Here is a 7,589-nt window from a genome sequence, read left to right on the forward strand (position 1 = left end):
TAAAAGGCACCGTAGACAATGAAGTAATATCATTACTAAACATATATGCAGCAAATGGTATAGCATCCAAATTCTTAGAGGAGAAGTTTAGGGAGTTACAGGAAGAAATAGACAGCAAAACTATACTAGTGGGGGACCTCAACCTCCCCCTCTCTGAACTAGATAAATCTAACCACAAACAAAAAAGAAGTTAAAGAGGCGAATTGAATTTTAGAAAAGTTAGGTATGGTAGACCTCTGGAGAAAATTGAATGGGGATAGAAAGGAATACACATTTTTCTCAGCGGTACATGGCACATACACAAAAATTGACCAAGTACTAGGGCATAAAAATCTCACAATCCAATGCAGAAAGGCAGAAATACTAAATGCATCTTTTTCAGATCATGATGCAATAAAAATTATATATAATAAAAGGCCATGGAAAGATAGACTAAAGAAAAATTGGAAACTAAATAATCTAATCCTAAAAAAATGAATGGACCAAATTTCTCTATTTCTGTTGAAGGCACCACCAAACTTCCAGTCTCCCACCTTTGTAATTTCTAGCATTATCCTTAACTCCTCACTCTGCCTCCTTTCCTACATCCATTCAGTTGCCAAATTTTGTCATTTCTGTTTTGCCATCTCTCATATTTGACCCCTTCTCTCTACTCTCACAGCTGCTACCTTGGTTCTGGCCCTCATCACCTTTGCCTAGATTTGTGGTTATCATTCAGTCATTCAGTTGTATCTGACTCTTCGTGACCCCATGGACCATAACATGCCAGGCTCTTCTATCCTCCCCTATCTTCCAAAGTCTGTTCAAGTCCATGTTTGCTGCTTCCATGACACTCTCTATCCATCTTACCCTTTGCTGTCCCCTTCTCCTTTTGCCTTCATTTTTCCCCAACACCAGGGTCTTTCCCAATAAGTCCAAAGTATTTAAACTTCAGCTTTAGTATTTGTCCTTCCAGTGAACAGCCTGAATGAATTTCATGAAACATTGACTTATTTGACCTCCTTGCTGTCCAAGGAACTTTCAAAAGTCTTCTCCAGCACCATAATGTGAAGGCATCAATTCTGCTTGGCTTTCCTTATAGTCCAACTCTCACAGCCGTACATCACTACTGGAAAGACCATAGCTTTGACTCTACAGACCTTTGTTGGCATTTGTCTAGATTTGTAATGACCTCCTAATTGGTCTCCCTGCTTCCAGACTCTCCTCCCTCCAGTCCATTCTACACACTGCTGTCAAAGTACTTTTCCTTAAACATGGATCTGACCGTATCATTTCCCTATTCAACCAACACCAGTGGCTGCCTATTGCCTCTAGAATCAAACATAAACTCCTGTTAATTTTTTAAAACCTACCCAACAACTTGACCCCAACCTACCTTTCTAGCCTTGTTGGATGTTATTCCCTCTCCCACACTCTGCAGTCCCTTTAATCTGGCCTTTTATCTGTTCCTCACTCATGATGCTCATCTCCCATCTCTACCTTTGTGCTGGCCATCCCCTATACCTGGAACACACTGTCTCACAGAGTCTCTCCCTTCCTTTAAGATGAAACTCAGACGCCATCTTCTACATGAAACCTTTTCTGATCTCCCCAACAGCTAATGTTCTCTTTCCAAACTCTGTCTTGTATTTTACTGCTCTGTGTGTATATGTGTGTGTGTGATGGGGTTCTTATATATGCATAAAGTTCCTCTTTTGGCATGTTCCCATTTGGAAACATCCTGTTTTCAAGAGACTCCCGATTATATGTAATGGAAGTATCTTGGAAAGACTTGGGGAGATACAGACACTCTGGTCTACTAACCACATGGTTAGAGACTAATAAATGAATCGTTTCTCTTTAACTGTATTCTCTTTTTTCTTTTGTTTTGACTCCTTTGCTACTGGAGTCTCATGAGAGACAATGCTGCAGGGGTAGAGGGCTTAGGTCTTCCTCTATCTGAGGCCAACACTCCTCCCTGTCCCATGGAAAACAGATCTCAGTTGTCTGCCTTGCTGTTTGTTTAGGTACAGGAGACACTATAATTTTGGCAAGTATGGTACTTTTGTCGTTACATCTGCAAAATAAATTTGTTGTTCAGTCATTTCAGACTCTTTGTGACCCCATTTGGGATTTTCTTTGCAAAGATATTGGAGTGGTTTGCCATTTCCTTCTCCAGCTCATTTTACAGATGAGGAAACTGAGGCAAACAGGGTTAAGTTTCTACCCCAGAGTCACACAGCTAGTAAGAGTCTGAGGCCAGATTTGAACTCAGGAAGATGAGTCTTCTGATTCCAAGCTCTGTGCTCTATAAACTGTCACCTAGCTGCCCTTTTGTAAAAGCTAATTGATGTTAAATGAGTTTTGCTTATTGGTTCCTAACAGTGAGGGGAATACAGTGGATGGGAGCTCAAGATGGTGTCAGTAAACAAAGACACCAACACCCGTCAGGGTAGCCTAGAACCCTGAGAAAGACATGTAAGTGGCCTAGAACCTATAGGAAGAAATGTCACTGGCCAGGCTCTGAAATGTTACTGGCCAGGGGACCAAAGCTGACTGAATCTATTACCATTGCTCCTGGAAGGATGTCCCCACTCACGTCACACTCCAAACCAAAATATCCCTCCCTGGCTACCATTTCTTATATGTGTCTTTTCCCTCTGCTAGAATGTAAGTACTTTGAAGACAGGAGCTATTTTGCTTTTGTAGTTGTATTCACAGAGCCTAGCACATAGTAAGTGCTTAATAAATGCTTTTTATTCATTTATTTAGTCAACAAACTTTTTTTATTATCTATTTAAAGTGAATCAACAGCTGTTTATTCAGAATTCACTCCTGATGGGGTGCTTGGGTTTTTGTAGTTGGACTCTACGTCCAAGATCATATTTCTCCCTAACGTCAGAAACACTATCCTTGACAGTTTCCCTCCACCCCAAAGACCCTGTCTCTGGCAGTGACACATGAGCGGGCCCACCTCTCAGACCACAACACTCCCGGTCAGGAATAACTGAGTTCAAATACCATCTCTTATACTAGCCATGTGACCCAGGGTAATATCTTAGTACTTCTCTAATCTCAATTTACTTATTTGTAAAATGGGGATATTAATCACCTACCTGGCAGGTTTAAAGGACATCATTTATTTACAATGTTTTCTGAAGTTAAAGCTACCTACCTACTTGTTTGCCTGTTGTCTCCCCTATTAGATTGTAAGCTCCTTGAGGGCAAGGACTGTCTTTTGCCTCCTTTTGTACCTCTCAGTGCTTAGCACAGTGACTGGCACATAGTAGGCACTTAATGTTTATTGGCTGACCTTCTGAAGCAGCCTATTAATCTCTAAAAGAACATGTGAAACACTTTGTAAACCTAACAAGACAAATCAATCATAACTGTCTTTTTTACGGGATTGTAATGTTTTCATGGAGCTTTACATAAGTTATATTTCAAATCCCACGCTGAGCTGTGGGACCTTGGACAAGTCACTTAACCTCTTAGCCTCAGTTTCCTCCTCTGTAAAACCATGGGGATTGGAATCAATGGCCCCTAAGGCAGGTGTCTCATTTCTTTCCTGACATAGCTCTTACAAGACTTTATACCCTCATCCTCAACTCTATCTTCCTCCATTAAGGTAGGGGCTGTCTTTCTTCTTATGTTGATTTTTCCAGTGCCTGGCACATGGTAAGCACTTAATAAATGCTTTCTCAAAAAAAATTAAAAAACCAAAAAATAAATGCTTTCTCCATTGAGCCATTATCCTATGACTCTCAAAACAACCTTGAGAGGTAAATACTACCGGAATTTTTTTTGACCTGGATTTATCCTTTCTAGAGAGTTGCCAATGGCACTGGAAGGTCAAGTAATGTGTCCATGGTCACTCAGCTAGTATGTGGAGAACTTGAACCTGGGACTTCCTGACTCTAAGGTCAGACCTTAAAGGTAGTGAGATGGCACGATGATGATGATGATGATGATGATGATGATGATGATGATAATAGCAATATTTGTTGTTTAGTTCTTTTCAGTTGTGTCTGACTCTTTGTGCCTGCGTTTTGGGGTTTTCTTGGCAAAGATTCTAGAGCAATTTACCATTTCTTTCTCCATCTTGTTTTACAGATGACAAAACTGAGGCCAACAGGGTTAAGTGACTGGCCCAGGGTCACACAGCTAGTAAGTGTCTGAGGCCAGATTTGAACTCATGAAGATGAGTCTACCTGACTCTAGGCCTAGTCCTCTTGTCTACTGTGCCACCTAGCTGCCATAACAATCATAATCATAATGATAATAGCTAACATTTATATAGCACCCACTATTTGCCAGGGGCTGTGCTAAGCACTTTACAATTATTATCTTGTTTAATTCATACAACAACCCTGAGAGATAGGCATTGTAAGTTCAAATTTGTCCTCAGACACTAGCTACATGACCCTAGGCAAGTCACTTAGCCTTTCAGTTTCTTCATTTGTAAAATGAGGAGAGTAACAGCATCTACCTCCCAGTGTTGTTGTGAGGATTAAATGAGATAAAATTGTAAAATGCTTGGAACAGTGCCTGGCCCATAGTAGGTGTTATATAAATGCTTATTCCCTCCCTCCTTAGCACATCCCAATGCCCCGTCACTATAAGTATTAATATCCCTGCTTTGCAAATGATAAAAATGCGTGCTCAAAGAGGTTAATAATAATAGCCAGCATTTATATAGGGTTTTAAGGTTTGCAAATGTCCTTACATGCACAGTGTCCCAAACATCTTAGTGTAGTTTTTTTTGGGGGGGGGGTTATTTTTAGGCAATTGGGGTTAAGGGACTTGCCCAGGGTCACACAGTTAGTGTAGTTTTGAGCTTTAATTGCTTAAAATTGAAATTAGACTTTTGGGACACCTGCCATTTTTTCACTTGATCCTTGCAGCACAACCTATAAGGAAGGTATCGCTATTATTCTGATTTTACAGATGAGGAAACTGAGGCTAAAAGAGGTTAAGTGAACTCGGTCAGGGTCCCATAGCTAGTAAAGGTCTGAGATGGAGAGAGGGGATTTATACTCTGTTCTTCCTGACTCCAGGTCTAGAGTACGATCCACGGGCTACCTACCAAGCTGCAGAAGGGGCTTGTCATGATCACAGTGTCAGAGGCTGGATTTTGCATCTGGTCTTTCCAGCTCCAGCCCCAAACCCCTTTCCATTATGCCATGCTACCTCCAATTGTCAGCTGGGGTCATATTATTATTGCGTTGTAGCTACCTAACTGCTGCCTTTAGATACTATTAGTCTAAACATCATTTCATGCTTTCCCACTCCTGTAACTTAGTTCACAGTTTCGTTTCCTACATAAATGTACTGGATTTCAAATAACACTAGGGGTTGATCAGGCTTTGAAGGTTGTTCAGGGAACTAATATTTATAACATTGTTTACGTGGGAAAAATGCTTTTCAAATTTCACACAAGCTAGTTCCAGATACATTTTTGGAACATGGCTCACTCATAAGGTGGGGACAGTCTGTTCTGAGAACCAACTATGGGCAGAGACAGCCAGGGACACAAAAAAAGGAAGGAAAGAAGGAAGGAAGGAAGAAAAAAGAAAGAGAAAGGAAGGAAAAAAGGTAAGGAAGGAAGGAAGAAAAAAAAGAAAGAAAAAAGAAAAAAAGAGAAAGGAATAGTGGAGTGGAAAATGTTCTAGATTTGGATTCTGAGAAGCTGAGTTCCAATTTGGGCTTTGTGTGACTTTGTGCAAATTACTTTCATTTCCTCTTTCTATTAAGTGAGGGCTTTGGTTTAGATAACATCTAAAGTCTTTCCCAGCTCTAAATTTATGCTCCCATGATTCTAAGTCACTCAATTAACTTACAGTCTACTTGACGAGACAGAGGTAGTGAGGTACAGTGGAAAGTGAGTTTAATTTGAAATCCCAGGGCCTGGGTTCATCTATATCTCAGAAGGTACAGAATAGTAGGAATGTTCTTTGATGTAGCCCTTAAAGGTTTATCATAAAGCTCTGAGATAATGTTCTTCTTCAAAGAAATGTATAAACAAAGAAGATGATGGACCAGGCAATAAACCTTGCTACTTTGACTGAAAGAAGGCTTGAGTGGTTGTATTCTTTCCAGGTAGACTCACCCTGTACCCTGACATTTCAGAGTTCCCAGAAACCCCAAACTGCATCATTCCCACAGGCCCCAAGAACTCCTGTATTGTCCCCAAAATGCCTGCATTCCTGGGATCTGTTTCCTCAAGACCTAAGAACGGTGGTGTTGGATCCTGCCTTTTTGTGGTTTTCATGCTTAAAAACCCCACCCCTGCCACATGCAAGTAAGCCCTTCTTCTCAGGAAGGTGGACTTCCACTTCTTCACTTTGAAATTAAACTGCTATTTGATTCCTGACTCTCTTGCCTCTGGACTGATTTGTTCAGCTCTGGCCATCCACAGGTTAGAGACTGGTCTAGTTTGGACAACATTTAAAATTCTTCTGTCATACTTACCTCCCAGGGTTGTTGGGAGGGCCAAATCTAACCTGCTTTGCCAAGTTTAAGATGCCATATAAATGCTAGTTGTGATCCTGAGAGAATGGAATGGCTTTCCATCAAGCTGCTAACTGGTCCCATGACCACCAAGATTTCTCAGCAGAACACTCTTGGATTTTTGAAAGTTTTGGTAATGAATTATTTGCATCCCCCACTTAGCATGTAGTAGGCACTTGCAATAAATGTTTATTGATTGATTTGTATCCCCCAGTAACCACAGTGCCTGGCATAAAGTCAGCAAGCCAAATCAAGTCAACAAGCATTTATTAAGTATTTACTATGTGCCAGATTATGTGCTCAGCATTGAGGCTACAAAGAAAGGCAAAAACCAGCCCTGCTCTCAAGGAGTTCAGGCTAACAGAGCAGACTATATGCAAATAAACTATGTGCAAACAAGATATGTAAGGGATAAACTAGAGGTAAACTCAGGGGGAGATTTAAGAGAACCAGGAAGGGCTTCTTACAGAAGCTGGGATGTTAGCTGAGACTTGAAGAGAGCCTGGGAGCCAGGAGGGGGAGATGAGAAGAGACAGCATTCCAGGGAAAGGGGATCCAGAGGTGGGGAACCTTTGGCCTGGAAAACCCATGTGGTCCTCTAGGTTCTCAAGTGCAGCCCTTTGAATCCACACATTACAGTACAAATCTCTTTAAGAAAAGGATTTGTTCGGTAAAACTTGGTCTCAGTCAAAAGGCCGCACCTGAGGACCTAGAAGGCCACGTGTGGCCTCAAGGCTGAAGGTTCCTCACTCCTGCAGCCCAGGGAAATGCCCAGAGTTGGGAGATAGAGTTCTGTGAGGGAGGAAGAACAGTTGAATCACGGAGTGTGTGAGTAATGTTTAAGAAAAATGGAAAGGTAGGAGGGGGTCAGGTTGTGAAAGGCTTTAAAAGCTAAAGAGGATATTATTTGATCCTAGAGGTAATAAGGAGCCAGTGGAGTTTATTAAGGTCAGACAATGATCCTTCCTTCCTTCCTTCCTTCCTTCCTTCCTTCCTTTCTCTATCTCTCTGTCTCTCTCTGTCTCTCTCTCTCTCTATGTCTGTCTGTCTGTCTGTCTCTCTCATATCTACCCATGTATCTGATCCAGTGATGGGACCTG

This window comes from Vombatus ursinus, unplaced genomic scaffold (genome assembly GCF_900497805.2).
Source record: "Vombatus ursinus unplaced genomic scaffold, bare-nosed wombat genome assembly UNPS02001287.1, whole genome shotgun sequence".
In the NCBI taxonomy this organism is placed as follows: Eukaryota; Metazoa; Chordata; class Mammalia; order Diprotodontia; family Vombatidae; genus Vombatus; species Vombatus ursinus.